The 27246-nt window shown below is 40.9% G+C and overlaps 1 protein-coding gene across 3 annotated transcripts in view; it reads right to left on the bottom strand.

Moving 5' to 3' along the window:
* The window catches only part of NCOA2 (nuclear receptor coactivator 2), a 262494-nt gene extending 236883 nt beyond the window's left edge, over positions 1-25611 (bottom strand). For 2 of the 3 annotated variants that reach the window (XM_054017500.1, XM_054017499.1), the window contains exons 1-2: positions 24954-25058; positions 6492-6575 (exon numbers count right to left, since the gene is read on the bottom strand). The gene's annotated coding sequence lies outside the window, so the exon portion shown is untranslated. Of the gene's footprint in view, positions 1-6491; positions 6576-24953; positions 25059-25369 lie in introns of those variants that run through there. The other variant, XM_054017501.1, reaches the window with a different exon arrangement.
* Positions 25612-27246: the final 1635 nt, after the last annotated feature.

Here is a 27246-nt window from a genome sequence, read left to right as displayed (position 1 = left end):
GACTGGTTAAAAAGACAGGAAACAAAGGGTAGGAATAAATGATCAATTTTCACAGTGGAGAGAGGTAAATAGAATCTAGGATCTGTACTGAGACTGTTCAACATATTCATAAAATGATATGTGTAGAGGTATAAACAGTGAGGTAGCAAAGTTTGCAGATGATACTAAATTACTCAAGATCATTAAGTCCAAAGTTGACTGCAAAGAGTTGCATAGGGATTTCATAAAACTGGGTGATGGGGCAACAAATTTACAGATGAAAACTGGATGTTGATAAATGCAAAATAATGCACACTGGAAAACAGTCTCAAAACAAAATGATAAGGGTCTAAATTAGCTGTTACCACTCAAAAAAGATCTTGTAGTCATTGTGGCTAGTACTCTGAAAACATCTGCTCAATGTGCAGCAGCAGTCAGAAAAGCTAACAGAATGACAGAACGTTAGAATCAGTAGGAAGATAGATAAGACAGTAAATGTCATAATGCCACTATAAATCCATAGTACACCCACATCATGAATACCGAAGGCAGTTCTGATTGCCCCCATCTCAGAAAAGATAAGTTAGAATTGCGAAAAGTACAGAGAAGGGCAACAAACATTATTGGGGGGTATGGAACAGCTTCCATATGAGGAGAAATTAAAAAGACTTGGTCTGTTTATCCTAGAAAATAGACAACCGGGGGGTAGGGGGGAAGGAGAGAATATGATGGAGGTCAATAAAATCATGAATGGTTTGAAGAAAGTGAATTGGGAATTGTTACTTACTTCTTCACATAACACAAGAACCAGGGTCCCTCCAATGAAATTAACACACAAAAGAGGTTTAAAACAAAACATAAGGAAATACTTCTTCACATAACGCACAGTTAACTTGTGGAACTCGTTTTTAGGGGTTGTTGTGAAGGCCAAAAGTGTAACTGGGTTCAAAAAAGAATTAGATAAGTTCATGGAGGATAAGTCCATCAATGGCCATTAACCAAGATAGTCAAGGGCACAACCCCATGCTCTGGGTATCCCTAAATCTCTGACTGCCATATGCTGGGATTAAACAAGGGATGGATCACTCAATAATTGCCCTATTCTGTTCATTCCCTTTGAAACATGTTACCAACCACTGTCAGACACAGGATACTGGGCTAGATGGACCACTGGTCTGATGGACTATTGGCTAGTCTTATGTTTTAAGTGATACTAATCAACAATGAAAAATAAGACTGAAAAAATTCAGCTAGACCCCAAATTCAAAGACTTCCCATTAAAAATCTTTATGAAGAGGAACCAAACAAAAATATAAATAAATAGAAAATTAATTAACCCTGTGTGAAATTTCACACCCATTGGCCACTTTCTTCTAGAGAAAAACAGGTATTTATGCATTTCAAGCCCATTTCGAATGCAACCTAACTACAGAGTTTTTACCAGGCACTTCCCTAATATGGTCCCTGCCCCACAGCACTTACCATTTCAACAGATAAAGAAAGATGTGAGAAAGGGAGTCATCCCCCTTTTAAGGGTGAGAGATTTGCCCAGGTCACACAAAAAACCTGTGGCAGATCAAGGAACTGAACCCAGATCTCCTAAATCCAAGCCCAATGCTTTAGCCATTGGATCATCACTCCTTCTCCAGGTTTAAAATTAAGGTGCGTCTACTGGAGCACCAAAATATCATTAGGAAGAGAACCACATTTTAGCCTGTTCTTGTTGGCAAGGTGCTAGAATAGTTATCCTCACCATTGGCGGTCAAGGATGAACTGATTTGCTGGCTAATGACCCTCCTAAACTATTTTACATACTCCTAGACTGGTCATCACTGTAGCTTCTAAACAACATAAAAGGCTAGATGTAGTACCTTACTGCAGTAAAAGTACCAAACAATGTAAGAGGGGCAGAATATGGCCCACAGTAATAAAACTAGTATAGTGCTGTCCAAAAAGTGACTTCAGGGTGAATTCTTCTCCCCCCACCCCAACCCCGCCCACGATATTGCAGGCTTTTTAATGCAGATTTATAATATACATGTAATAGCTATACTTTGTGTGTATGAATATTAGTATGTCTCACCTTTGTTTATGGTGGGACGGCTACAGCATGATTTTGTAAAATGGTTTTAACACAGTTTGTCCAAGTCCACAACAGCAGAGAAAGTTACTTCATATTATCTACTAGCCAGAACCATATTTGAAACAAATTTCAACATATCTGTAGACAGAAATGGAAGCTACAACTCAATCACCTCTTACACTATTGTACAATACTGCTGTAGCCAAACATTTAAATTATTTGAAAGGAGAGAAATAACTTCACAAAAAAGTCAGAGTCAATTTGCAGGTTTCCAATGGAACCATTATATTTTTAAGAGCTAAGTATCTATTTTTTTTTTATGAAAGATTAAAAAGGAATTTAATTTACATAATAGAAGTGTTTCCCTCCCTTCCTGCAGATATGATTCATGGAACTCCATGCTATTTTGATAAAGCGTTTCAGGGGAGAGGAAGGATGGGAAGAGGATGAGCTAAAAAATGTGTAAAGGGGAACTTCTAAATATGTACACTAAAATCTGGTATTTGAGCAACATGCCAGCCACAGATGGCTATAGACACACTACTCAAACTTTGGAAAATACACTCGCGCGTATGATCAGCTTCCTTAAAATCCCCAAGAGAAATTATTTTGGTCAAGTACATGGGATCCTAGAAAAATGTTTAAATGATTAAGGAAAAATTAACTTCTTTTTAAAGCCCTGGTCTACACTACAAATTTATATTAGTCTAACTACATCACTTAGGGATATGGAAAATCCACCGCCCTGAGTGATGCAGTTATATCAACTGAATTCCTGGTGTAGACAGTGCTATGTTGACACAAGGAGCTTCTCCCGTCAATGTAGCTACTGCCTCTCAGGGAGGTAGAGTACCTACAATGATGGGAGAAACTCTACCGTCAGCATAGGTAGCATATTCACTAACCACTGCAGCTCTGCAAGTGTGGGTAAGCCCAAAGCCGATAAGACTTTAGTGATGATAGTTCATTTTGAAACTGGATACAGAATAAAGCCAAACTTTATTTAAAAATAAGTTGTATAACTTTTCACAATAAATCTTTTCATATAAAAAATGAGGTTGCAATGGCACTTTGCCAGACATTAGCTTAATAAACTTGACCTTCACTTGGTACTTTAGCCAGTAAAGTTAGTTTTCTGTTTGAGTATCTGCTACTTTAATGCCCGGGCATTGTGGCATCATTATAAAAATAGAAATTCAACCACATTAACAAACAGACATGTGTCTGTGGATCTTTAATTTACTGTACTGTAAAGCTGCCAGATAAACAGATCAGTGCAATTCAATTTTCAGAAAACCAAGACAAAATCTACTGGCCTTGATCCAAGTTATCAGTGTCATTGTCAAGCCCTATATTTAATTAATACTATTTACTGTCAAGATCTGACTTGGGCAGATCTTTCACCAGCCTCAATTTGGAGGCCAAGTGCAGGCACTGAGGAATATTTGCCTGAGTAAATGTATGTCATCTTCCTTGATGATACAAGTGCTCAGTTGTCCTGTTCTTGACCCTGTAGCATTCCCAGGCTCTAACACTGATGACACAGTGCAATCAATCTACGTGTGTGTGTGTCTGTGTGTGTGTGTGTGTCTGTATCTATGTGCGTGTGTGCACACGCGCGCGCACACACACACACACACACACACAGATTTTCCTCTGAGGATGGCTCTTTCTTCTGCAAATGTGTATATACTGTGCCTTTGTTAATATAAAAAGGTTGTGACCAAAATAAGGAATAAAATTAAAAAAAAACTTATTCAAGGCCCATTATTCAGCTATAATTTAATTCACTTGTTAAATACTGGTTAAGTTAGTTTCCATTTATCCTCTTATTTCCAAAATACTTTTCATTTAATTCATTTTAAACTAAAAAGTTAAAAGTAACTATCTTAATGTAGCTACGTAAGGAAAGAGGATCTCAAACATAGGTGTTTATCTTTTAGAACAGTCCGATTCACATATAATATTTCATATCCACATTTCTACCACACAATAAGCAGCTCAGTTGCACAGCACCTGCTCCCATGCAACAAATCCATTGAATTTAATGTGAGTTTTACATATGTGGAGACTGTATGCTCAGAACCGGAGACAGACTTGTATATTATTTAAAACTATAATTTATTTTTTAAACAATCTGCTTCCCATTAACTTAATTTATATTTTTGCTATTCACAGGGTTTTTTTAAAACAATAAGTTTAACACTTCAATAACTGATCTTCTTTGATTTTACAGAGACGTCAAAGTGTTAAATTTATGATATCACAATCATTTGCACATCACAAAAAAAACAAAAAGGTCAATGCCCACTACCAATGGCTGGAAACTGATCAATGGGATGCACCCGTCTAATCTTAACAGAAGATCACTTCTCAGAGTTTCAAACAAAGGTGAAAGGCCCTGTGGTCACTGCCAATATGCCCTGCAGAAAATTTCTTTCCAGACCCCAGATTAGGCAATCATATTAACCCTGTTTGTGTGAAAATCACTATAGCTAACCATCTAATTCAACCTTGATATACCACTGGTGTACAAGTAATTGTTTATTTTTTCTTGAATACTAGTAAACTAGATTTTTCTACTACCAAGAACAGAGAATTCTGATCATATTTGGATAAAAACAAAACTTCTCACTTATTTTTAATGTCAAAGAATGGTCATGTGTTCTTCTACTGTCTCGTTTGATTTTTTTTTTAAACCTAAATCTCTATACATATATGCTGCAATAAGATCCTCATATACTCCTCTTCAAACTTCTAATTAAAACACAGCAAAGATTCTTTATACCTTTGAACAATTAGTAGACTTTATTTTATTCCAATTTATTATACATCTTCTCCAGAATTTGTATATCCCCCTGGAAAGAAGGTGCTCATAAATGGTTGCAATACCAGGTATATAAATTATGCTACCATAAAGCTTTTTATGAACTGCAAAATACCACACATACTTTAAGATTTTCACTTACTAATTGTTTTGATTTTTGAAATGAGGGAAAGCACTACTCAAAATGTTTAGGAAAATAGATGTATTACAGAATTTTCCTGTCGACAGAGAGACTGTGACCTGCATATTACAATTATGCATATCAAATTAATAATGAGCTTCCTAGAAACACACAGTTTACGTTCTGCAATTTGTGGTACAATTGTTTAAATGAAGAAAGACAGGTTAATATATGTTTATACGATTTAATTGAATATCAGATTATAAACTTTCATTGAATGAGTCTGAATTAAGAATTATTCTGATAAAAGACTAAATAAATAGTTAAGAAAAGCAAAAAAGAGGTAGCATCCAATCCATTTAGTCTTTGTATATTTTAATCTTTGTGGTATTTTCATTTACTGACGATAAAGAACAAAAAAATATCCACTTTTCTTTATTTATTTTAAGGAAAATTCTTTTTGCTCTCCAAAATTTGCATAATATAACTGTAAAAGAAGAAAAAGATACCCGACACAGATATACATATTTTAGCCCATAATTTTTCAATGTTTTCCAAACTGCTAAACACATTAAGAACCCTGTTACTTAGCGTAACTACCTACCTGCATACTTAAATATGTGCAAGTCTCAAAAATGCACATTTATAATTAGTCTTCAGTAAGTCATTCTACAATGCATTAAAGGGAATATATTTTCATGGGAATCCTGAATGGGATCTCACACAAAAAGAAAAAAAGAAAAAAAAAAAAAAACCTCTAGATTTTATACAGAACCTTCTAAATTAGTATGGAGTACCTTTCTTACGTTAAACAAGCCTAAAATAAAATATAGTATTTATCTTCTGCTGCTAAGTTTTGTTAAACTACAAAATTATCATCAATTTAAAACAAGCTACAGGAGGTCTCTTTTTACTCACTGTCAGAGGTATTATCCCTTCTCGTGAATGGATTCAGACAGGTATATCATTCCTGATCAATTAGTTGTTTGGTTGTCATTATATTTGTTTCAGCCACAATGCAAGTAGTTTATTAGTGCTGGTAGGAGGAAAGAGTTCTATTTTTGCAACATAACCTTTTACTATAAGAAAGACCACACATTTGGAAAGTAAAAAGTCCATTAGGTAGATGATAAAAGTATTTATTTGGTTTAATCTTAAAATATACTACTGCTTGAGTAGCTTCAGCATATATTTGCTTACTTTCTTTCCCAACACAGAACTCATCCTGGATCCTACGCTCTTGTGAGTAGTCCTTACATGAGTAGTCCAGCCAAAAATATTTTCACAAAATGAGCCTCTGAAATTTTCTTTTCTTACTCGCATTGTATTAATTAGTTTGTATGTTATCTAAGACAAGTGTTTTTATGTCTGAGCCCTAAATATTCATATAAAAATTCATTACTTGATCATCAAATTCTCTACTGAAGGAGCTATAACTGTAACAACAGTATTTAAATGTATATAGTTCATAGATAACTTACCAAGACTCAGTGAGGCAGTCAAATCAGTTCTGTAGGTCATGTGTGTGTGTGTGAACTTCAGTACTCAGATACATCTCAAGTGTGCTATAAACAAAAGTAAAAGAGAAATGTTAGTCTTTTTGAATAGAGAAATTGAAATTACATTATTACAGTATGTTTAACATAATATACTGATCATTAACTGAAAAAGTGAACTTTATAAACTTTGCAGTATAATATCTGGTTCAGAGATCATCGTATAAACCTGTGCAGCTGTCTGAATTACTCCATATACACAAACTATTCCCTTTACAGGAATTACTGCTGACTGCATGCAAACCCATGGTGACAGCAACTAATAGGTTAAAATTAATTTGAACCCTGTGTACTTTATTTTCTGTGAAAATAAGTCCAGGATAACCAAAATTCTCAACTAGCTGTTCCTCACATATATCAGATCTCTAATCCTTTCTTAAAAATCAGAACCTGAAGCAGAGTTTACCAAATCAGTGTAGAAAATCTCCATGTCAGCTACTGCTTCCTTTATTTGTTGGTCTGATTTGCTTTTTAAACAAACTTAGTGTCTAAATCTCTAAAAATAGGAACTATTATAAAAAAGCCTTGAGTCAATATTAAAAACTTAAACTTCATGAAAATTATATCCACATTCAGTAAACTCAGTTATTCTCCACTCTTCAAAGTCCACTTTAAAGCAAACATTTCTGGCCTGAGTGACGGAAGCATTACAGTTAGCCAACCAATGAAAAAATATGCATTTGCAGTAGCCTTTAGATTCCAGGAGAACAGAGGACAAGCATTTCTGTACCAAAGCAGTGCCCAGTCTTTCAGAGAAAAGGAGGTGCAATATTCTTCTTGGAGTACTTGCTCATGTCTATGGGCAGCAGATGGAGCCCCACTTTGGGAAGGCTAAACCCCGGCTCCGCCTCTTCCACTCCCACACCCCACCCCCACCTCCCGCAGCCAGAGCCCCAAGACCCCCTTCCCCCTCCCATGGCTGGAGCCCCGAGGCCCCCTGCCATGCCCCCCACAGCCTGAGCCCTGAAACCCCCTCTCCCCTCCATGGGGAGAGTCCCGGGACCCCCTGCCTCTCCCTCCCCTTCCCTGCCCTGGGGCCAGAGGAGCCCTAGGCCAGCCAGAGCCCCGAGCCACAACCTGCTCAGAGGAGCCCCAGGCTGGCTGGAGTCCCCGTAGCCGCACCTCACCGCCGCAGACCCCAAGCCACCCTGCGAAAATTCAAAAGCTCTTTTCTTCTTCTCTCTTCCGGAAGAAGAGCCTGAGCTATTGCTATGCTCCATGCAGGTTCCGGGGCGGCTGTGGAGGCGGTATGTGTTACTCAGCATCCTGGGCTCATCAGTAATCTCCCTGGAGTCCACCGAGATTACTAATGAACCTCTGGAGTGGCACACATGTGCCAGTATAAGGGGCGCTGCCAGCTTCCACCTCCCTCAGTTCCTTTACCGCCAGTGACGGTGCTGGGACATCTCCTTGCTTTGGCGAGCTTTTCTGTCTCTACTGTGTCTAACAACTATATACAACAAATTCACTACTAAAGCGTAATCAGTTTTGTTCCCTCCAAGGCCTCAGCAGAGGCTCACTATCTGATGCCTTTCTCCTGTTTTGGTCAGGAGACCTGATGTATGCCTTCCCACCAATTCCACTTATCAACAAAGTCCTCTCGAAAATCAAGAGGGACAAGGCATGGGTCATTATGATTGCCCCAGCATGGCCTCGTCAGCATTGGTTCAGCATGCTCATAGACCTGGCCATTGCAGTCCCGTGTCCACTTCCCAGCCGCCCGGAGCTACTCTCACAGGATCATGGTAGACTCCTGCACCCAAACCTCCTTCTGGCATTGGTGCATGTAGTGAGCACACACACCTACAATGGAAAGGACATGAGCAACATATCTTGAAAAACAGTTACAGAAAGGTAACCGTTTTTTATTAACTTCACTCTATCATCCACATAACCTTTATAAACAGATTCTGTTTGAGGACCAAATGGCATTTGTACACACCAAACAAACTACCAAAGAAGCATTTACACCACACCAATACTACCCTTACTTCTCATTCTGATTGACAAAAAAAACAGAAGTATGAATTAAAGGTGCACACCTATATTCTAAGACTTATGTAAGGCGCCCCCCCCAAAAAGCAACCAACCAAAAAAAAAAAAAAAGTGCTTTGAGAAAAATGGTATTTAGACCATGGGAAGAATTACATTCTTGATGATGGTCCTATTCACCTTTTAAAAATAAACTTTTAACTTTTTAAACTTTTTACACTCACAAGTGGTATATCACCCAGTAATTGGCCATTCTTAGAAGCTATCACCAAGGAATAGATGACAATCTGGACAATACGTTTACATGCACTGCAATTAATTTGGTAGGTGTTTTGGATACATATATTTTCACTACAGCATTTAAAAAGCATGTTGGTACTAGAGAACACAAATATGTGGTACTTTAAGTTTGTCTTCATTCCTGCTTGAGTAACAAGTTTGGTTTGATTTAATTATCTATAACCCTGTTTTACAGTGACAACTAATACAACTAGGAGAAGAGATGGTTCAGAAGATTGGTGCAAAGATAAAATGACTTTAATCTTTAAACATTTGAAAAATATTATTAGACGGCTACAAGCCAGAGGCAGATAGCAAAGTTTAGTCTGTCCCTAATGAGGCAGGTCCAGGGACACCTACTACAGCTCCAGTCATCAACCACTGAGAAAGCGGAAGAGAGTGCTGGATGCTGTCCCTAAAACCTAGCTGGGAAACTCCATTTTTCATAGAAGTGTTTCATCTGAAGGTTCTCTCTGTAGCCAGAAGGATGGTGTAGGTAGAGGAGGATGTCTTCTCCACCTTCCCTTGAACACGATCACCAGTCAATCTCCTGATTTTTGTAGGGGATGAGATCTGCTACTCTAACTCTCTTCCCAGCTTCCTGGCTGCTACAAGGTGTGGGTGGGGGGAATACAAGGGAATGTTCTCCATTACTCTCCTCCTCCAAAGTCATTTTTGGGTCATCTTCTCTTTTTTGAATAGATCCAGAACCATCTTCTTCTGCTCTTCATAGCAAAGTGAAATTAACCTGATTCTTGACAACTTCACTGCAGCCCATGTGGTTCCAAATAGCAGCAGTGGAACTGACCAGTATTTATTAAATTCAATCTGTCCCACTTCGCAAAGTTATGAGAAATAGCAGAGGTATGGGAGCTGTCTGTCTGAAGACTACAACAACACTTGATGGAAAGGCTCACAATGGGAAGGTTATCGTCACAACTTAAATTTTGTAGAAACTAGTCACTTAGCTTGTGCTCCAGAACAGAAATGTAATTGGGGCATTCAAGATAATTTAAAAAATATGGAATTAGTTAATTTTAATGAAAAGTGTCAGCTAGGCGTGGAGCCTGAAATTCTCTTGTTGGCCAGAGAATAGGTACTGTATGAACATATTCGCACCAACTCACCTCCCAATGTGTCTCAACTGCAACATAGGTTGTTGAGGAGAAACAATTTCTCAGAGGGAGAGGAAAGTTTAGCATCTTTGCACATCCATTCCTTGACTTAGATACTGAATTGCAAACAAAGATGCCACTGTCAATTGTGGTGATGGTTCTTGGGACGCAGAAACTCGTCTCAAGAAAACCAGATGGAAACCACCCAATTCATATCGAACAGGTGACTCATCGGCTCTTAAATTTGAATTCAGTGTTTGTATTACGGTAGTTCTCAAAGGCAACAATCAGGATCAGGGCCCCTTTGTGCTATTATTACGTGTATATTATAGCAACCTAGAGCCCCTGTCATGGACCAGGCTCCCACAGTGCTAGATGCTGTACAGACACAGAAGAAGAAGACAGGCTAGGTACTGTACAAAACACATGAATAGACAGCATCTGCCCTGAAGACCTTACAGTCTAAGAACAGTGGTAAACTTTCAGTCATTAGCCAGGGCTGTATTTGAACTTGAGGTGAAAGATACCATGACTGGGCAGAGGGACTCGGTAGGACATCTCGTTATCCCAGGGAAACCTTTTTAAAGCTAAACAAGAAAACAAAACATAGCTGATATATCCCAGGTGTAGCTAATATTACACATTTTTATCATTTTGAACAACTCTTCCACTCAAGCGGCAATATCCCTTCCATGCACAATGCAATCACAATGGAACATCATTACACACCAAGTACATATGGCAGGGCTGAAGGTGCATTTTCCCCCAGTGACCCACCAGTTAAACAATTATCATCAAACTTCTGTGTACTACTGCTTAATTGAGAACAAGACAGTGAATGACTATCCCTCTCAGAGATGCACCCAGAAGAGATCCCCATCTTGAGTGGGCAAGAGAAGTGAATTAAGTATTTCTATCTTTGGTAATATACATTTAGTCTTCAGACTCTTGCAACATGAGCATTAACAGCAACAAAAAATTAAAACAAAACTATGTAATTAGAGCTACAGTATCTTTACAGTAATTAAAGAATCAATAGGTCAGCCCTCAAAAAAAAAAAAATCCTAACATTTTGGCACTAAAAAATTAAAATATTATAGTCCTGACTTTAATAGTTACAAGAAAAAAGATTGAGTTAAAGTGAACTTTCATACTGGAGAACACTTTCAAAAAGTCTTGAAATAAATTTTAAAAAAGTCTGTTTACCTATAGCATTCTCATAACCTTTTCCTTGTCAGAGAATTTGTGCTGGAGACTCTGATATGAAAATAACAGGTGAGCTAGCCTTTCATCTCTAAAGACGCAAGTTTAATTTTGTGCATCAAGTGTAACAAAATGATTTTGATGGTCTACATGCACATATTTGTGGACATATCTGTATAACATAAGCACTCAGTCAGTATGTCTTGAAATTTCTGGTGAGAGGCCCAAAGACAGAAATAACAGAGGTGCTACAGGGCAAAAACGGGAGAGTTGTGTAGACAAGCTTGCACGTGTCTCCCATTAAACTAGACAGTATTGTCAGTCTCTCACTTCCATGAGTACTAAGAATACATCCTCTTGAAACATTTTTTTTAAAAGAGCTTTTCTCTTCACAGGCCCACTTTTACCTCATCGTGCTGTTGTCATAACGATGAATCCATTAGCTAGTGAGAACATCCATGACAAAAAGTTAGTGGAAAAATACGTTATTAAACTTATCTGCAGACCAAGATTCTCTCTAAGAACATTTGATTTAAAAACAAGTACCTCCAATATCATTAGTAGGCAATAAACAACTGACACACTAAACTGCTTTTTGTGGGCGTGTTTAAAATTAATATGTAGTACACACTAGAGGTGCCATATTGACAGAACTAAAATACTAAGTCCCATATTCACACACAGCAGAAATACAGCATGTTCAGATGTGCGAGCGACCATAACATATGCCTTAATTCCTAATAAGCAAGAAATTATTTCAGTCTCCATAAACCAGGGGTCTACAACCTTTCAGAAGTGGTGTGCTGAGTCTTCATTTATTCACTCTGATTTAAGGTTTCGCGTGCCAGTAATACATTTTAACGTTTTTAGAAGGTCTCTTTCTATAAGTCTATAATATATAACTAAACTATTGTTGTATGTAAAGTAAGTAAGATTTTTAAAATGTTTAAGAAGCTTCATTTAAAATTAAATTAAAATGCAGAGCCCCCGTAGACTGGTGGCCAGGACCCGGGCAGTGTGAGTGCCACTGAAAATCAGCTCGCGTGCCGCCTTCGGCACCTGTGCCATAGGTTGCCTACCCCTGCCATAAACATTCTTCAATCCTGGACTTCCCCACTGAACCAGTCGCTAAGAGTGCCAACTGTGATATTCCCAGTCGAAATCCCACCAAGAGCAACAACATTTTACACTCAATAAAGAATCATCAAAATAACGAATCTCAGTCCCCAACACATAGGGATGTATTCTATCCAGCAACTTAAAGGTGAAAAGGCTCTGTGTGCTACTTATCTTTAAATTTTCAGTTTGGTGCAGTGTAAATTATTTTTCTTCAGGGTTCACACTGTTCTTTGTCCATCCACACGCATCTAGATATTGTAACCCGAAGAATGTGCAATCCCATAGTTTCCATACCATCGGGCCCACATTCTGAGTCTTATCGCTATTGAATACGCAAACGCTAAATAAATAAATTACTGCTCATAAGATATGTAAATTCACACAATGTTCTAAAGCTCCCTAACAGAGGATCATGTCATCTGTACTATGTAGGACTTATGAATAAATCAGTATCTTTAATACTGATTTGTCCCTTGATTTATGATCTTTAAACTCTTTCCGTTTCATTTATATATAAATATAGATTTAATATTTTGGAGTATTATTTTAGCACAATATAAATTATCTGTTCCAGAGAACAAGTTTAATAATATACAAAAAATATAATTCGGCACTGCAGAAGTTATGTTTTTAATCTAAAAATACACATAAAAAGGCTTTTCAGAACAAAAATTGTCTGAGTTCACTTAAGAAATAGTAACATTTTCTGTCACTCATAATTGCCAAAATGAGAACAAAATAAAAGTAAGATCAGCTAGTGATTATACTAATAAAAGATTTTGTTATAGAAGTCATTTAAGAAAATTCAAGACGGTCATGCAGTTGTATCATTTTATTTCTAAAGGAAAAAAATGATGTTAGTATGTTATGTGGCTTTAAACATTTAAATTAATTTATTTTAAGCTTTAAAAAAGCAATAATGCATTTTTCAAAGGAATTTGTGCCAAAATTACTTACATAAAACTCTGAAAAATAGATTTTTTAAAGTCCTAATTCTAATGGCATCTAGTATATTAAAAAATAAACTGAAAAAAAAGTCATAGCTGTGAACAAAAATTATACATGCTAGGATCTGTGCATATTCAATAGCTATTTTTCAAGCTCTCCACTATCTCATAATAAATAAATAATAATAATAATATAACAACCAACAAAATGACTTGAGTGAGAATACTCATGGGAGTAACATTGGATAGTAAGTATTTGCAGGGATCCAGCCCTTGGTCCATAAAGGATTAACTTCCTCAAATTAATTCTTTTTGACCTTGCAAAAACTGCCCAAGATTGCCTTGAAACGGACAACAGCTAAAAACCTGCATTTTTTTTTAATCCCGCACACCAAATTTCTCAAACTACATAGGATGTCATTTTACATGTCACATTTTTGCCTGATGTGATTGTAAACAGCTAAGCTACTGAATCATTAAATATAGGGTGTATTTGTGCAATGGAAATAGTGCTGACAAACCATTAACTGTAGTGAAATGAGTAGACAGCTAATAAAATACACCTACTGTTGAAACAAATATGAATTATCTTTTATCCACACTGTACTCCATTTTACCACTTGCTAAGATATTATTTACATCTGCTAAAAATACTGTTTTAATGCACAGCAAGTGTTCTGATAATTGTATTATCCACTGTTAAATCTGCAAGCTATTTGCTACCCTAAGCTTCATTATCTTGACATCTAAAAGCCAAAGAATTCTTCTGTAAGACTGCAATTCCCAAGAAGAGAAATGCTCAGATCGTGTCTGCAAGCACACAATGGAATCACAGCTGACGATGCACATCTTTTTCTGGATGTCTCCATATGCTCAAGAGTTTTCTCCCTCTCTCCATCCCCCAGCTATGCATTAAGGGACTTACTATCTGCCAACAGGAGCACAGTTGCCAACTTTCACGCGGTAAATAAGCACCCCGACTTTCACAATAAGCCAAAAATCAAGCTAATCACATTTCAAAACAAGGCCCAAACAAGGCAATCCCTAAGAACCCCAACACTATGTAACTAGATCCCCTTGGCATGCAGTCTGGGACTATGCTGGGCCAGCTGTGTACCCCTGACTCTCTGCCCCACTTGTCCCTGCTTGCCAAGAGCCGATCAAAAGAAAAAAGAAGCAACAAGCTATACAACAAGCTACAAGCCAAACAAGCTACAAGCCAAAAAACTAGCCAACAAGCAACTCACAAGCCAATTAAGCCAAAAACAAGCCCAATTTCTGCATTTTTTTCACGGGTTTGGCATGTCTGATCAGGAGTATTGAAAATAGCGAAGTGAAGAGAGAAATGCACAGAATTCTGCAAATACTACACTGAGACTTGATTGTATTTTTAGGTTATTGTTTTGAGAAACCAATGACAGTGAAAGCATTAAGTTAAAAATAACATGACAAACATGAGTTTGATCCAACCACCCTTTTCATTATTCAATGCACAATCTTTTCCTCAGAAAATAAAGAGAATTTGTTTTTTATTTCAATTTAGCAAACACTGATTTTAAAAAATGAATGAACAGAGTTTCCTCCTGGCTCAGATTTGAGCAACCCCTGTAGTCTCAGGAATTCTCATCTAGGATTCTTGCAAGTGCTCCAGTTTAGCGCAGTACCACAGCTTCTGTCAATAAGCCAGTGACATCATCAACAAATGAAAAGAGCAGAAGACAGTGGGCATTGTAGTAGCAGCTGTCTTTCTAAATGACTTTGTTATTGCTGCAGAGTAACTTGTGCTCACTGCAGATGGAGCAGAGCCTGTTCCGTTTTATTTTAAAGTTGGGGGCAAGTTGTGAATATAGACTATAGACAGTTTAAATTTACCTTTCTCCATAGAACTTCACAGCCTGTTTATAAAGCACACTCTGCATCGCAAGTAGTGATAAAAATATAAACACTATTCTTTAATAACACCCTTTTGAGTCTATAGGATTAGGGTAATTAGTATGCTACATTAGATCTGGACAAATCCTAGCGACCTGTCACTTTCCTGTGTGCAACTGATCTTTGACCATTTTCTCCTTATATATCATGGCTCTATGTTTAACAGCTTTGGCTTCCAACTACATTCTTTTATCCATCAGCATCATGCTTATAAAAAAAAAAAAAAAAAAACACCAACCACTCCTTCCTCAAATACCTGAGTTTCAGGCACTAAAGATGGCAGCACAGTGTACTAACGAACCCAAAGGGATTTACAAATTGCCTTTTTACAAAAGGGCCTTCATAGAGTGCAAAGGCAGTCATGCAACATTAGGACTATACAGATTCCTTTCTTTGCCAAATAAAGGCAAAGTCTAACCTAAAGCTTCAGAAAACAGGAAGTTGAGGGTTCCTCAAGGTTTTTACTTGAAGTGAACAAGCAACCACAATAATAAATAGTATAATCCACAAGATGATTAGGCCACGTTTCACCCCACATTAATAAAGAACTCACTTATTTAAATATTTATGAGATTGGAGAGAAGATACTTATTTTGTTAAAAAAAAAAAGTTCTCTTCTAAACATTTCTGTGGTTTGACTCTCTTTATAAGGGCTTGTGAATGAGACCTTACATCACCGAGATTGGCTGCATTAACATTAAAGACACCATGGCACTCTTCATAAACAGTAATTTGCCACAGTATCTTTGGCCAAGTTTCCTCTTCTCTCTGCTCACCCACTAATATAAGGAATATTGTGGAATTAACCCCTACAATCCACTCAACGGGAATGGGAGTGGGGAAGGGTGTCAGTACCTTGTATTATATATATATGCATTCCCCGTGTGCGATACCTTCACTGTAGTCCATCAGCCAAAAGCTGTGCAAGTCGGGCAATAGCACAATCTAATTTTGGTCAAGTGACCGACTGCTTGCCATTCAGATTGGTCATGAAAATCTACACAGCTGTGTGCACATAAGAAGACAACAGAAAATCCTTGAGGACAATAGGCTCAGCCTAGGGTTGCCAACCCTCCAGGATTGTCCTGGAATCTCCAGGAATTAAAGATTAATATTCAGTTAAATATTATGTCATGTGATGAAACCTCCAGGAATATGTCCTATCAGAATTGGCAATCCTAGCTCAATCTGACATTATCCAGAGGTGGTGCTAGCCCATTGAGGCCCCTAAGCAGTAAGATTTCCCCCCACCCCCGCACAACACATACTAAAAAAAAAGTGAATAGGGGTCCCCTGGAGCTGCTTGGGGCCCTAAGCAATTGCTTAGTCTGCTTATGCCTAGCACCAGCTCTGACATCATCAATGATGTCAAACATGGACACTTCAAAAAAAAAAGTTGGCCAATGCAGCAGACCAGCAATCCTTCAAAACCGTTGGGATTGCCTCTCAATATGTTTCCCACCTCTGCCATCAAGTTGGAAACAACCACGAAGCTAGAGCTGATTTTATATAAGGAGTTCAGCAGATAAAAATTCAAAGATAAAACAAATGATGACAGTCTTCAGAGACAGTAGTAACAAAAAAACAAAAGCAAAACAATTTTCAGGTAAAAACAGTTCCTTCATTTGGGCAGACTACCCTCAGATGAGGAAAATCTCTGACTGTTTCTCTACTTGGGCAATACTGTATTGCTATAGCTCTCGACATATTTGTGTAGCTAGAGCCAAACCTCAAAATGTCATGAAATTTTGCTAGCCCAGAATAAAAATCTACTTGCCTGCCCCTTACCAGAAAGAAAAGACAAAAAATCCAAAAGATAAGGATACTTTTTTTTTGGAATGGTGAATAAAGAATTCACCTTTGGCAAGTAGAACTTTTTAAAAGCTGAATTGCATGTATATAGAGGGGCATTTGTATGCATACTATGGATAAAGGTAAATATATTAACATGCTGAGAATCTGCTATCATTATTACTTGGTGCTGGCTAGCAATCTTGTTGATTTTTAAACAAAATTCTAAGACTCCAATATCCTTAAGCAGGCTTCTTGCTTATGGTAGGAGTGAGCTGAACTTATAAATGCACTTACCCTTCTCTGTAAAGAGAAGCATGTGATTTCTATGCTAGGGAGAAATATTCAGGCCCATGAGTAGTGGGGCACATAAAGACCAGGCTCTAATTACACCTCACACAGGATTCTCTGGAAAGCAGGGGTACGAGGGGGATCTACATTAGCTCACAGGGTCCCCTAGGGAATGGGTGGAGTAGGGTTTAAACACACACACTTGGGTCCTCCATGCAGGGGGGAAGGAACTAGATACCAACCCCCTATCAGACCCTTCCACATACATTGGGGCTAAGGTGGCTGAGTGAACGTGGGAGAGGTAACTCCACACACACACACACAGGGGCCCAGAGGCAAGGACAGTGGAACACAGCATGAGATGTAATGCTACCAACTGCTACCGTCACAATTTGTTACCAGTAGCAATTACTAAATCTAGGTCTTCTTTTTGTTGCCCTGCCACAATTTGCTGCCTCTGCCTTTCCTCATCCTCTGTTCCAGAGGTAGCAAACTCTGATGTTTCAGGGCAACCCAGTCACAATTTACTACCATTTTAAAATGTATATTTTAAATTTGGACATAAATAAAGGTATTTTTGTCATTTGCAAGAGCATTTTACAGAGTTAAACTGCACGGCTACTGTATGTAAAACCGTGAAGAAAAGTATTGTTTTTTCTTTATTCGTCTTTTTCTATTATAGATTAGAAACCGCATGGCCTACAGTAATTAAACATCTAATATATACAAAACACTGAAACTAGTGTAAAGAATTGTAAAAAGGTATTTGAAATACTTATGAATACCTTTTTAACAAAAGTTATTAGGCAGAAAATCTACCATTCTTCCTTATACAGACTCTCCCCCATCATCACTGTTACACATATTGATCAAGTTTTCAAAACAAAATTTTCATTTCGCTGCTTTGGCACAAACATGAGTATATTGCCCTCGGATTGTCTTCCAAAGACATTTTCTCAGGCCTTTTCCTCACTGCTAAAACTGAGTGCTTTCTCCTTACTGAGCTTTTCCCTCAGTTACCCCTTGTTAAACAAAATCATCTTTTTTAGCAGTGAGGAAAAGACCTAGGTGCTAGATTCACAAAGGGACTTAAGCACTGAACACTCGGAATCACAACACCTAGTTTTCAGGCACCAAGAAAGTCACATGAACACCACTGCAATTCACAAATCCTGAGTTAGGTGCCTAACCCCCTATACAATGAGTGGGGAGAGAGAGGCACCTGAGAGTGGGATCTCAAAAGCCTGCTTACTAGGTAGGAAGCTGCCTAAGACAGCCAATGGGAGATGCTGACCAGAGGGTGCTAAACTCCACCCCCTTACCCCCTTCAGAGCCTAAGTCCCCACTGCAAATAGACACCTAGCTCTGCCTGGTCATCCACGAATGAGAACCCCTCTCCTGGAGTTAGGTGGCTTAAGTGCCTAACCTGTTTCTTGAGAGAATGAGCTAGACAGGTGCCTAACTCCACACAAAACAGCTTGAGGAGGAGCCCACCTTGTACTTCCAGACCAATGGTTACAGCACATACCTGGAATGTGGGAAACCCCTGTTCAAATCCTGGAATTGAACCTGAGTCTTCAGGCAAGTTCTCTAACTACTGATCTAGAAGTTATAAGGAAGATGATGGTACTGTGTCCACCACCACCTCCTCCTCCTCCAGTCAGATTCTGAATGGGACCCGATCCAGTACACAGCCTCTGAGAACACCTGCCCAGATCGGGCCCAGCAAGCAAGATATGCATAGCCTAACCCTCCTCTTCTCTTATTCGTGAATCACTCTGGATAAAAGGTTAAAAAAACAACAACAAAAAACCCCAATCTATGAGGAAAGATTAAAAACTGGGCATGTTTAGTCTTGAGAAAAGAAGATTGAAGTGGAACCTGTTAACAGTTTTCAAACATGGTAAGGGTTTTTATAAAGAAGACTGCGAACAATTGTTCTCCATGTCCACTGAAGATCAGACAAGAAATAATGAGTTTAATCTGCAGCAAGGGAGATTTAGGTTAGATATTAGGAAAAAACTAATTATAAGGGTAGTTAATATCTGAAATAGGCTGCCAAGGGAGACTGTGGCATCTCCATCATTGGAGGTTTTTAACAGGTTGGAAACACCAGTCAGGGATGCTCTAGGTTTACTTCCTACTGCCTCAGCACAAGGGGCTGGATTCTCAAGGTCCTTTCCAGCCCTACATTTCTATCATTCTATAATGCGGCCATAATATACAACACACATGCCCAGCTTCTTCAGATGTTCATAAGACTTTCAGCATCCTCCTCCTTTTCAAAATATTTCTCAGTATTGTCAGCAAAACCATCCCTCAGTGTGCACGTGCATTCTTTTGCACTGATCAGTCACTGATGTCACAGGGCTGTCATCAGCAGATATATTTAAAACATTTCCCCCTCTTGAGATCGGATTACCTCAGCGATAAGGTGAGTAAACAGGGAGTGACCTGCCAAGCAGCTTTCCTACAATGAAAACATCCTATACAGCTTCACAAATACAGAGCATGTCTAGTAACTGCCACTCCCTATTTATGGATGTTTCTGGGTCAGGTGATCAGCCCTGCACAATGCAAGTGTGCTGAGACACAACATCACAATGTTCTAAGTGAGCTGAAAACACTTTTGTTGCAGCTTATCATACTGTGGCACACCTTTTTGGGTATCGCAATAACGGACTGATTAATACTACCATCATAATGCAAAAAAGATGTAAACATAACAAATGCTGTGTTTATAAGTTACATTTTCCTGGGAGAACATGAGTAGTACAAGATAAGGTTTAGAACATGTGTGGTTAGCAAGCAGGTAGAGGCCGAGATCAAAGAGGAATCTTTACAGTTAAAGCACCAAATACATGGCTCAATTGGTTAATTCTAATGGGACTTTGTATGCATTACTGTACTCATAGTGAGGATCAATGTACAGATAGGCCAATACTCTGTGTGTGCACAGCAGGATCTACCATGACACTATCAGGCCTTCAATCTCCTGCTCATGAAAGATATCCTGACCAGTGCAGGACAAAAAGAAGGAGCAAGATCATCTAAAAATTTCTCCTTAAACCATTTATTGAAATTTTGTCAGGCCAAAGGTAATAAAGGAAATTGATGGGGAGAAAGCCTCTTAATTCCTTTATTTTCAAATGCTTTAACTGATTTTCCATGACACCCACACAAATGTGGGGCTGCAGACATTCAGACACTAATACATCTGATGGCAAAGGAGCAGTGTTAGCAACACAATCAGTATCAAAGTTGTCAAGCTATGAATAATAATGGATAATTTAACATCTGAGTCTGCACTACAGTCTGTGTACTTAGTGTTAAGAAAAAGTGTGGTTTTGCATCAGATAACTACCATGCATTAGCTATCCCCCTGTAAAAACATAGTGGAGACAAGGCACTTTAGTTTCTCCAAAAAGCAACAAATGCCACATTTTTAAAAGATATTTAGTAGGGCTGTCAAGCGTTTAAATAAATTAATTGCAATTAATCTCACTGTTAAACAATAATAAAATACCATTTATTTCAATATTTTTGGATGTTTTCTACATTTTCAAATATATTGATTTCAATTACAACACAGAATACAAAGCGTACAGTGCTCACTTTATTTTTTATTGCAAGTGTTTGCACTGTAAAAAAACAAAATAGTATTTTTCAATTCACCTAACACTAGTACTATAATGAAATCTCTTTATCATGAAAGTTGAACTTACAAATGTAGAATTATGTACAAAAAACTGCATTCAAAAATAAAACAATGTAAGATTTTAGAGGCTGCAAGTCAACTCAGTCCTACTTCTTCTTCAGCCAATCGCTCAGACAAACAAGTTTGTTTATATTTGCAGGAGATAATGCTGCCCACTTTTGTTTACAAGGTCACCTGAAAGTGATAACAGGTATTCTCATGGCACTGTTGTAGATATTTACGAGCCAGATGCGCTAAAGATTCATATGTCCCCAGGGCCGGTGCAAGGAAGTTTCATGCCCCAGGCGAAACTTCCACCTTGCGCCCCCAGCCCTGTGGCAGCTCCGCACCCCCCCTCCACCCTGAAGTGTCCCCCCTCCGTGTGGCAGCTCCCCACCCCAGCTCACCTCTGCTCCACCTCCTCCCCGAACACGCCGCCCTGCTCTAATTCTCCTTCCCTCCCAGGCTTGTGGCGCCAAACCGCTGATTGGCGCTGCAAGCCTGGGAGGTGGGAGAAGTGGAGCGGCGACTGCATGCTCGGGAAGGGGGCATAGGAACGCTGTAAAAAAAAAAAAAAAAAAAAAAAAAATGGGGGCACCGCTTTTTGGCGCCCCCAAATCTTGGCACCCTAGGCAACCGCCTAGTTTGCCTTAATGGTAGCACTGGCCCTGTATGTCCCTTCATGCTTCAACCACCATTCCAGGGGATATGCGTTCATGCTGATGACAGGTTCTGCTCGATAACAATCCAAAGAAGTGCGGACCAACGCATGTTCATTTTCATTATCTGAGTCAGATGCCACCAGCAGAAGATTGATTTTCTTTTTTGGTGGTTCGGGTTCTGTAGTTTCTACATCGGAGTGTTGCTCTTTTAAGACTTCTGAAAGCATGCTCCACACCTTGTCCCTCTCAGATTTTGGAAGGCACTTCGGATTCTTAAACCTTGCATCCAGTACTGTAGCTATCTTTAGAAATCTCACATTGGTACCTTTGCGTTTTGTCAAATCTGCTATGAAAGTGTTCTTAAAATGAACAACATGTGCTGGGTCATCATCGGAGACTGCTATAACATGAAATATATGGCAGAATGCGGGTAAAACAAAGCAGGGGACATACAATTCTCCCCCAAAGGAGTTCTGTCACAAATTTAATTAACACTTTTTTTTTTTTTTAAATGAGCGTCATCCGCATGGAAGCATGTCCTCTGGAATGGTGGCTGAAGCATGAAGGGGCATCCAAATGTTTAGCATATCTGGCACGTAAATACCTTGCAATGCCGGCTACAAAAGTGCCACGTCAATGCCTGTTCTCACTTTCAGGTGACGTAAATAAGAAGAGGGCAGCATTATCTCCTGTAAATGTAAACAAACTTGTTTGTCTTAGCGATTGGCTGTATAAGAAGTAGGACTGAGTGGACTTGTAGGCTCTGAAGATTTACACTGGGATGTTTTGGGGTTTTTTGAGTGCCGTTATGTAAGGGGGGGGGAAATCTACATTTGCAAGTTGCACTTTCACGACAAAGGAATTGCATTACATTACTTACATGAGATGAATTGAAAAATACTATGTCTTATTTTTACAGTGCAAATATTTGTAATCAAAATAATATACACTTTGTATTCTGTGTTGTAATTTAAATCAATATATATGAAAATGTAGAAAAACATCCAAAATATTTAATAAATGTCAAATGGTATTCTATTGGTTAACAGTGCAATTAAAACTGTGATTAATTGTGATTAATTTTTTTAATCACAATTAATTTTTTGAGTTAATCGTGTGAGTTAACTGCAATTAATTGCCAGCCCTAGTATTTAGGCAACTAAATTTAGATTTTCAAACGCATCTAGATGCTTCCAACCTGTAAAAATCTGGCCTGTAGTGACTATCTGGGAATCAAGTTCTACACAAAAATGGTGATTCATGAAAGAGGACAAGAGTGCTGGATAGATAGGCTAAACAATGTTGATAAAAGCAATCCCCATTGTTAGATTAAAGGAAACTGAAGAAGTTTTGACATCAACACAGGAAATCAGTCAGCACTGATGTCATATGACCCAAAGAATAAACTTGTGTACTAAAAAACCCCCCAAAAATTAGAATTAAGAGCTGTCATAATACAAAGAGGAAGTGCTATAGTAGAAACACTGAGATACGATTGCTGAAGCTACTAGCAACTATTAATACTTTAAATGATTAGTTATTAAAAACATTAAATAACACAATGCCATCTATCTCCACTATGTTAAATAACATAAATGAGGAAAGAAAAAGAAAAAGAAAAACAACATTTTAAACAACTTAAAGGAGTGAAACTCTAGTTACAGTGTATTGCAAGGAAAAAAACAGTCCCATTCAGGCAATCAGAACAGCAGATAAAACAAGCCTGTGAATTTATATGAGGTTTTATTCAGCCATATAAACTAATAAATGATTCCTTTAAACACTAAGAACATCTATGACAACTATAATTTGTAAGTGGGTGGAGATAGGTCAATGTTAAATATTTCACTGAATCAAGTCTCGTTTAGCAGCTCAATACAGCATATCATATAGGGAAGTGCTGCCCTGTGCGAGCATTGGACACAATGTGACTTTAGGAGCACAGCCCTGGACAGCCAGAGCTTAGACGTCCCCTCCTCGAAGAGAAAATGCTACCCCCGCAACACTCTTTTTTTTTTTTTTTTTTTTTTGCAGCCACTGCACATGTGGTAACTGTAACTCCCCCCCCCCCCCCGATTTCCCCTCTACCACCGCCTGAACCCCAGTCCCTACTCCACATCCCTGCTCTTCCCCCCTCAGCCCCTCCCCTGCCTCCAGCTGTCTGACTGGCCCGTGCATTCCATTGGGCCCCCCGCATAGACTCCGCCCCTCGAAGTAGGGGCAGTGTCGAGCCAGCGGCTTCACAAGCTGTTACTGCGCGTGCTCACTTGGTATGCGCATGCTCAGTACCAGCAACGCAGCAAATCTAGAGGGGTGGCAGTTTGTAACCTGACACCGGCCCCCCGCGCGCGCACCCGGGGTCCCGGCAAGCGGTGGGAGGAGGCGGCTCTAGTGTCACCCTCCCCCACCGCTCGGCCCGCACGCTGCGGGACACCCCGCTCCGCCACCGCTGCCCGCGGCTGTGCCAAGCCGAAGCAACTGACGCCGTCACCGCCTCCTCCCCCCATCCCCACCCTCGGCGAGCGCCCCGCCCCGCGAGCGGCACCAGCCGAGCCCCGGCCCCGCGATCCCCTCCCCGCGGGCGGCGCCGCACACAGCATTGCGGCGGCCGGGAGTCCCGGGGCGTAGGCGGCCGCAGGGCAGGGGCCCGGCGGCGGGGAGGGGCTGCCCGGCTTCACGCGCCCACGCCCCCACACAGAAAGTTAAAGAGAAGTGAAGTTGCCCGTGGCCGGGCGCGGAGCGCTGGGAACTGGGGGGGGAAGCCCCCAGCCCCGTTACCCTCCGGAGGGGGAGACAGCGAGAGTTTCCCTGCCGCTCACATACACCCCGACCCCAGCCGGCGGAAGGGAACGGTCGGTCCTCTGGCCCCCGCACTGCCCCAAGGCACCCCCGTGTCTGGGGGGGTCGAACAGTCCCGTCCTAGACCCCCTTGGCCGCCCGGGAAACAGCAGCCGCCCCCCACCCCCCCGCTCAGCCAGGAAAGGGGACACGCCCCCTCCCCCCAAGGGGGAGCTGCCCCCACTGCACCCCGCATCTTCAGCAGAGGGAGAGTAATCGCCCCATTTCTACTGAGGGTGCAACCCGCCCCCCTGCTTGACCACCAGTCCTCACTGCACCCCGCTGGCTGGAAGCAGAGCTAACCCCGCTGCGACACCCGCAGCCCCCCAAACTCCTCTCCCTTCGCTGCGGAGGGGGAGCAGCCGCCCCCTCCCCCTGCCATCAGCTGCCTTTCTGTGCCTCCCCCGCCACCATTGCCCGAGCCACGGCGGGTCCCCGAGCTTACACAACCCGGCTGGGAGGCAGCGGCGGCAGCGCTCAGCCACAGCCCGGCCGAGGGGGCAGCATGCGGGAGTGTTTACCGGGGTCAGTCATGTCTCCGGCTGCCGGGGCTGCCGCGGACGCTGACCTTCGCTTTGCAAGATAAAGCTGTGGCTGCGGCCGCCATGTTCCCGTTTTAATAACTGGCTGCTTGTTTATTTCAATGGAGAGAGACCCTCCCACAACTCCCCCTCCGCCTCCCCCCCGCTAGCCGGAGAGGAGGAGGGGCGGGGAGCGCTGCCGCCAGGCGCAGTCTAGCCCTCCCTCCTTCCCCCGGCGCGGCAGCGGCGCTGCTACTCGCCGAGGCTCCCTACGAGGAGGAAACTTCCTCCCCGCGCCGATGCTTTCCATGAAACACCCCGGGCTGCTTGTGGCCCTGCTCTGGAAGGGACAGCGCGAACGGGGGGTTGCCCAGCGCGCCTAGGTGAGGCGGGGGAAATGGCCCGTTGAAACCTACGCAGCCCAAGAAGAAGCCCCTCAGTCGCCGAGCTGTGTATGTGGCCCTTTGCCAGCCGTCCTCCTCCTCCAAGGAGTCGTCTTCCCCAGTCGCTGAGACTTGAGAGAGCGGCTCTGCGCCGGTTTGTACGGCCCCAGTGTTCGCCACAAGGAGGGAGCAGCCGTCGCTCCTATCTCCCCACCACACAAAAACAAAGCGCGCCGGGGCGGGGGTGTGTGTGTTGGAAAAAGTGTCTTCAGCGAGCAAAGAGCCAAACTCCATGGGGCTCACAACATGGAAAGGCGAGTTTCTCAAAACGCAGGCACCCTTTGCTGGAGGTGGAAAAGCAAATGTAGCAGCTTTGTGAAAATGTGGCATGTACTGTAGTGGTGAGCACACAGCCAGTTCAGTTCTAGACCCAGCACACAGAATTGTCCACCTTTTTTTAAAAAAGCAACTTTATTTTTAATGCAGATTGGAAACATCAAACTATTCCATTTGTACCCACTCTACTTTTCCTCATTCTTAGATAAATACCATGGTGCTATATTTTTATGCTAAACCCCCTCTTCTCTCCCCCCTCCCCCATTACTGTAGGTGATACAGGTACCAAATGATTAAGTTTGGTTAACGTTAAGTTTGCCCAATACTTTCCTCTATAATACTCCAATGTATGGTTACCACTTGGCTGGTATGGATTTGCCAGTTGCCAGAAAAATAATTTGCTGGAGTTGTTTTACATGGGTCTAAAATTTTGCATTATTATCACAATACACTGTGCAGGGGCAGCTCTATGTATTTTGCCGCCCCAAGCACGGCAGTGAGGCAGCCTTTGACGGCACACCTGTGGGAGATCCGTCGGTCCCGCACCTTCGGCGTACCCGCCACCCACAGCAACCGACAGGCCACCCCCCACGGCTTGCCGCCCCCGGCACGCGCTTGCTGCGCTGGTGCCTGGAGCTGCCCCTGACACTGTGATCTCTAATCTGAAAAGTTTATACATCCAGCTAAAGATGCTGCAGTGTTCCCACTTCCAGAGTTTAAGTAAGATTGATAACATCATTTTCTTATCTATACGTGTTCTCTCTCATATTATCAGTGGCTATTTGGAGGGGGGAAAGTGTTGGAGTTGCCTTATGGTTGGAGGTTGGGGTTGCGGTGGACTTGTCTTTGTGGGGGGGATTGCCGCTTTTTGCATTTCAAAGGTGGTAACCCTACTCCAATGCCATGGTGCTGTAATTTTCTGCTAGACCCCCAAAGGATATTATTGTAGGTAATACAGGTACCAAAAGCCTATCATTAAGTTTGCCCAACACTTTCCTGTATAATACTCCATTTTAGTCCCTTATGACATTGCTAGATGTTAACTGTCTTGGTTGAAACTCCTCATGCTGCGTGTTTGCTGAAGACTTAATTTTTAAGTTTCTGCAAAAATGGTCCAACCATTTCTCAGAACACGATTAAGGAAAACTATATTGTTTTGTCCATGTTTTTAAAAAATCTTACAACACTTTTATTGAGAAGCTCTAGCACCTCCAGATTCTGCAGCCAAGTGTGTGTGTGGGGGGGGACACTAGTGTCACTTTTTGTCATCCTTGCAAAAATTTACCAATATTTGCACAAGTTAGGAGCCTCTGTTTGCACATGCTCAATAAAGACTTGTTAGAGTTTGGCAGCTAAATTCTCTACAGCTTACACCAGCACTGAGTAAGCTCCATCCTTTCTCAGCTCTGGTATTTGACCGAACTGCTGTTTGCTGTCCCCACAGAGCAACTGAGCCCACTCCATCCCAGGGCTGCAAGAAGGGAACAGGATACATCTCTTACAATTGCTCCTCCCATCAATCAGGCCACACACAGAAAACTGACAGCAGGGAAACACTCCTGTGCTTTCCATGT

This window comes from Malaclemys terrapin, chromosome 2 (genome assembly GCF_027887155.1).
Source record: "Malaclemys terrapin pileata isolate rMalTer1 chromosome 2, rMalTer1.hap1, whole genome shotgun sequence".
In the NCBI taxonomy this organism is placed as follows: Eukaryota; Metazoa; Chordata; order Testudines; family Emydidae; genus Malaclemys; species Malaclemys terrapin.
The sequence above is the reverse complement of the archived record's forward strand: the minus strand, read 5'-3'. Positions and strand labels throughout refer to the sequence as shown.